The 6,357-nt window shown below is 37.8% G+C and overlaps 1 protein-coding gene across 1 annotated transcript in view; it reads left to right on the plus strand.

Annotated features, from left to right (window-relative positions):
* VPS8 (VPS8 subunit of CORVET complex) overlaps positions 1-6,357 on the plus strand; it is a 439,537-nt gene that overhangs the window by 348,852 nt on the left and 84,328 nt on the right. The window lies entirely within an intron of this gene.

The following is a 6,357-nucleotide window of genomic DNA, read 5'->3' on the forward strand; positions in this document are numbered from 1 at the left end:
TTATGGTTTCTTGAAGTAGTGTTTTGTAGTTTTCTTTGTACAAGACTTTTGTGTCCCTGATAAGATCTATTCCCAAGTATTTTATCTTTTGGGTAGGTATTGTAAATGGTATTGGTTTTCTTATTGCTTTTTCAAAAACCTCTTTGCTGGAATAGAGAAACCCAATGGAGTGTTATATAGAGATTTTGCATCCTGTCACTATGCTAAATCTTTCAATTAGTTCCATTAGTTTTCCTGCTGAGTCCCATGGGTTTTCTATGTATAAGATCTTATCATCTGGAAATAGGGATAGTTTTACTTCTTCCTTACCAATTTGGATGTCTTTGATTTCCCTTTCTTGCCTTAGTGCCCTGGCTAGGACTTCCAATACAGTGTTGAGTAGAAGTGGTAATAGAGGGTATCCTTGTCTGATTCCTGTTCACAAGAGGAATGCTTTTAGTCTCTATCTACTGAGGATAATGTTGGCTGTTGGTTTTGCATTCATGCCCTTTATTATTTTGTGGAATTTCCCCTCTATTCCTATTTTTTCAAGAGGTATGGGTGTTGGAGTTTTCTAATGCCTTTTCAGCATCAATCGATATTATTATGTGGTTCTTTTATCTTCCTTATGTGATGGATTAAGTAGATTGTTTTTCTAATGGTGAAGCATCCTTGCATACCTAGTATGAATCCTACTGGGTCATGATGTATTATTTTTTTAATATGTTGTTGGGAGTCTGTTGGCTAAGATTTTGTTGAAGATTTTTGCTTCTGTATTCATGAGGGATATTGGTCTGTAGTTTTCCATTTTGGTGTTGTCTTTGCCTGGTTTTGGTATCAGGGTTATGCTTGCTTCATAAAAAAAATGAATTTGGGAGGATTCCATCCTTTTCTATAATCTGGAATAGTCTGAGTAGGATTAGTGTCTAATTTTCTCTGAATGTTTGAAAGAATTCTCCAGGGAAACCGTCTGGGCCAGGACTTTTTTGTTGGTAGTTTTTTATGACCTGTTCAATTTCTTCTTTTGTTATGGGTCTTTCAAATTTTCTACCTCATTTTGTTGTAGTCTAAGTAAGTAGTGTGTTTCTAGAAATCTGTTTATTTCTCCTTGGTTTTCAAATTTATTGGAGTATGGTTTTTGACGGTATGCTGATACTATTTTTTTTCTTTCAGTTGGTTCTGTTGTGACATTGCCCATTTCATTTCTTATTCATGTTATTTGCCTCTTCTCCTTCTTTTTGTTTGATAAATTTGCCAGTAGTTTGTTGATTTTATTCATATTTTGAAAGAGCCAACTTCTAGTCTTGTTAATTCTTTCTGTTGTTTTTCTGTTTTCCGTTTCATTTTTTTCTGCTTGGATCTTTATTCTTTCCTTCTGGGGACTAGGCTTTTTTTTTTTTTTTTTGCTGCTCTTTTTCTAATTGTTGGAGATGTTGAGTTAAGGTGTGAATTTTGGTTCATTCTTCTTTTTTGATGTGTGCATTTATTGCTATAAATTGGCCTCTGATCACTGTTTTTGCTGTATCCCAAAGATTTTGGTAAGTTGTGTTTTCATTCTTGATTGATTCAAGGATTTTTATTTTATTTTTTATTTCTTCTATTCCCCAATAATTTTTAAGGAGGATGTTATTCAGTTTCCATGTGTTTGCTCTTTTCCATTGATCTTCTATTGTTGATTTCTAATTTTAAAGCATTGTGATCTGAGAAGATGCTTTGCAATATTTCAGTGTTTTTAATTTTTTGAGGTTTACTTTGTGGCCTAACATATGCTCTATCGTGGATAATGTTCCATTTGCACTGGAAAGGAAAGTATATTTACTGTTTTGGGGTGAAATGCTCTGTAGATGTCTGTGAGGTCAAATTGGTTGATTGTATTGTTTAGTCCTTCTGTGTCTTTGTTGAGTTTCTTTCTAGTTGTTCTGTCTTTCACTGAAAGTGGTGTATTAAAGTCTCCTAATATTACTGTGGAGTCATCTCTTTATCCTTTAGATTCTATTAAGGTCTGATTTATGTATTTTAGGGTTCTTTCACTGGGTGTGTAGATATTTATTATGGTTATATCCTCCTGTTTTGTTTATCCTTTAATCATTATATAATGTCTTTCCTTGTCTCTTATGGTGGTTTTTGTCTTAAAGTCTTATTTTCTCAGAAATTAATATTGCCACTCCTGCTCTTTTTTTGATTGCCATTGGCTTGATAAATCTTTTTCTAATCTCTGATTTTCAGTCTATTTTTTGTCTTTGTGTCTAAGGTGAATCTCCTATAGAGAGCATATTGATGGGTCATGTTTTCTTACCCAGTCTGCAACTCTTCATTTCTTGAGTGGTACATTTAATCAATTGACATGCATTGTGATTATCAACAAGTATGAATTTGTTGCTGTCATTTTGTTATGTGTTTTTTCATGGTGTTGCTGATTTCTTTGTTTCATATAATTTTCTTTGCTGAGCTAATTTATGAATTTTGTTATCTTTTCCTTCATTGCTATTATTTTAGTATTTGTGAAATATTTATGTCTCTCCTCTTTTAATTTGATGTGATGATTTATTTTTCTCTTTGAGGTTACCCTACAATTTATTGTTTTCTTCACAAGTTTACAGCAGTGTGTTCTATCTATCAATTGTCTTGATATCCTCTCTATTTGGAAGTTCTGTATCTATACTACTTATTCCCTCTTCTTAGTTTGTAGTTGTCTTCATTTATCAAGTGATGTCTCTGGGTCCCTGTTTATAGTTTTGTAAGCTTATTTTACTTTTGATCCGTCTGTAACTAGGTTGGTTTCTGGATTATGTTGTCATGTGTGCTGATCATCGGTTGTTGTCTGCTTTTGTTGGTTCTCTGTCCAGAGGACTCCCTTTAGCATATCTTGTAAGGTTGGTCTGGTTTTAACAAATTCCCTCAATTTCTGTTTATCTGGAAATGTCCTAATTGCACCATCATATCCGTGGGACAGTTTTGTTGGGTATGTAACTCTTGGCTGGCAATATTTTTTCTTTCTGGGTTTTATATATGTCATCCATTGTCTTCTCACCTTAAATGGTTTTTGCTGAGAAATCAAAGCTTAGTCTTAGTGTTGCCTTTTCTAGATAATTTTGTTTGTCCTGTGCTGCTTTTGGGATTCTTTCTTTTTCTTTTGTTTTGATGAGTTTGATTATGGTATGCCTTAGTGATTTTCTTTGGGGTTCTATCCTGTTTGTGGTTCATGGAACTTCTTGAATGAATATCTTCTCATCTTTCATCATGTCAGAGAAGTTCTCTTCCAATAAATCTTCAACAGTTTTCTCTGTGGTTTTATTTGTCTCTCTCCTATTCTGCAATTTAGATGAGACATAAGTTATCCCTCTTGATGGTGTCCCACATGAATATTAGGCTTTCTTCATTTTTTTTTTTTAATCTTTTTTTCTGATTGATCCCTCAAGAATGCAGTAGTGAGGTAGTTATCTTCAATCTCAGTAATCCTGTCTTCCATTGATCTACTGTTTTGCATATGAAAGTGTTGTCTGTTTCTGAAATCTTAGTATTAATCTTCTGGGTTTCTGTTTGTTGTTTTTGAATGGTTTCTAATTTTTTGTTTGTTTTGTCAGTTTGTACTTGTATTGTTTTTTTAAATTGTTCTAGAATTTTGTCTTTGTTTTCTTTAATTTTGTTAGTTTATTCCTTGATCTATCTGTCCATCTGTTGTAGGAACCTAAATATAATTTGTTTCAATTACTTATCATGCAGTCCCAGTGCTACATCTTCCTGAGGAAGGTTTCTGGGTCTATATCCTGGTCCTTAGTTTGTACTACTTTATCTCACTTCTTTTTGTGCACTTGGATGGTCATTTGTCTCTGAGACATTGTGATGTCATTGTATTTATATTTCTACTATATTTGCTAATGTGGCAACACTTTGGCACTCACCGCCTGTCTCCTAGTGGGTGTGATAGAGGATGAGAGTGTGTGCACCAATGTCTGTTAGCTGCTTGTGAAGAACAGTTGAGGATAAGTTGAGCTGGTACTGGCTGCCATCTATCATTGCTCAGTTGGCACAGAAGCAAGTGGTCACCCTTACCTAGTGGGTGTGACTTCAGGAGTTGTCAGTTTGGATGGGTCCTGTGGGGGGCACAGTTGCTGACTCCCACGCAGTTAGACAAAAACAAAACAAAACAAAAAGAACAAAAAAACACAAACTGCATAAATAGTAACACTCACAAGAAAAGAAAAAGAAAAGGCAATAAATGAAAAAATTATATATATATTAAAAAAAAAAGGACAAAGAAAAAACACACAGTATCTCGGGAAGTAGAGAATAAGAAAAGAAAATGAGAAAATAATAATGGGAAAATGAGACAAATGTGAAAAAGAAAATCAAGGAAAGCGAAGAATTAAGGGAAAAAAAGAAAGGAAGCAGGAAAAGGGGGTGGGAAAGAGCCAGGGAAGGGAAAGAGAAAAAATGTAAAAAGAAAGGAACAAAAAAAGAGAATAATGTAAAAATAAACAAAACCAGAACTGGGTGGGTGGTGGAGCACCTGGGCTCTATTTCTGCTAGCCAAGCAATCTATCAGTAGTGGGGCACCCGGTCCTACCACTAGTTCCTGCCTGCTCAGAAGAGATCTGTGGGTAGAGCACCTGATCTCGGAAGAATTCCTATTGACCCAGAAGTTGTCTCGGGGTAAGGTATCTGGACCTGGAAAAAGTTCCTTGCCAATCAACACAGTGGTAGAAGCAAGTCACCCAGTTTCAGAAGGAATTCTTGCCTTCTCAGAATGTGGCTGGGAATAAGAATCTGGCCTCAGAAAAAGTTCTTGTTGTCTGAAAAGGTAGCTGGGTGCAAGGCCCCTACTCCAAGAAAAAGTTCCTGCTGTCCCCAAAGGGGGCCTTAGTGTAGGGCACTGGACCCAGCAGAAGTTCTTACCAGCCCAAAATGCTACGGTTGATCTCTGAACTAGTTCCTATCTACTCAGAAGGGAACTGGGGGCAGGGTACTTGATTTCAGACTAGTTCTTTCTGATCTAGACAGTATCTGTGGGCAGGGCTCCTGGACCCAGACAAAGTTTTTGCCAGTCCAAAAGATGATTGGGAGCAAGGCACCTGGTTCCAGAGGGAGTTCCAGCCAGCTCAAAAAGCAGCTGTGGGCAGGGCTTGTAGACCCAGACAAAATCCCTGCTGTCTCAAAAGACTGGGAGCAGGGTTCCATTTCCCCCCCCCAAAAAAAAATTCCTGCCCTTTCAAAAGCCGGCTGGATGTAGGATATCTCACCTCAGAAGAAATTCTTACTGGGCCAAAAGGTGGCTAGGAACAGGGCATCTAGTCCTGGGACCAGTTCTGCCTATTCAGAAGGCAGCTGTTTGCAGGGTGCTCAGACAGGAACGGAATTCCTCCTGTCCAGACTGGGCATGGTTTTGAGTGGCTGAGCAGGTGGATGTAGTTATTCTCCATGATAAGACAATAATCACCTTCATGGTGGAATCTGCTATAGGAGCTAAGTAGTTGTCTTCAGGGTGTGGCCTGCTTCCCATTTGTAAGGAGAGGGTTTGAGAAAGTTCTCTAGCTTTTGGCATATCTGGACCCCTACATTTGCCTGCTGTGTTGCCTGGTGATCTTGGGCTTATTCCTGGACTTAAACTAGTGTTGTGCCATGCTGCCTGCTAATTTTGGGATTGTGCCATTTTTACCTGTTGATGTGGGATTTGTCAGCCTCAGCAGCTAGCAGCTGTGTGTCAGAAAATGCCTCCTGCTACAGTTGGCCTGGAACAGGAGACAGAGCTGGAGCCCCAGGTGGAGGGGCTTTCACCCAGCCCCTACAGCCAGCACTTTGAACTCCAGCTTCTAGCCTCCTAAACTGTAAGAGAATAAATTCTTATTTGTTCAAGCCATCTACTTGTGGTATTTCTGTTATAGTAGTGCTAGAGAACCGAGATAGGGAGAGCTGATATTTAGTATCAAGGAGAGGGAGTCCTGGTGACAATGGTTAAGACCTCAGCTGCTAACTGAAAGGTTGGTGTTTCGAACCCACAGGCCACTCTGTGGGAGAAATATGTGCCAGTCTGCTTTCATAAAGATTACAACCTTGGAAACCCTGTGGGGCAGTGCTGCTCTGTCCTGTAGGGTGACTATGAGTCGCAATCCACTTAACAGCAAGGGGTTCTTGGTATGAAGAGGAACCTTCTTGCAGAAACAAAACTAGAGTGAAGTTTAATAAGATTTGTAAAGACAGTTGTTAAGCATGGGTCATGGATCACTTATATTTTATTTCTTTTTCCAAAATGTTTGAGATGGCCAGAGAGAGACCGATATGCAGTTCCAGTAGAAGAGTCATAAAAAGAATGAGTACTTTGTGACTGTCCAAAAATACTGAGGAATATTTGGTTTTTCGGATAACTTATATTTTAAAGTA

The sequence above is a fragment of the Orycteropus afer genome, unplaced genomic scaffold (assembly GCF_000298275.1).
Source record: "Orycteropus afer afer isolate SDZICR_OR568_19922 unplaced genomic scaffold, OryAfe1.0 scaffold00032, whole genome shotgun sequence".
In the NCBI taxonomy this organism is placed as follows: Eukaryota; Metazoa; Chordata; class Mammalia; order Tubulidentata; family Orycteropodidae; genus Orycteropus; species Orycteropus afer.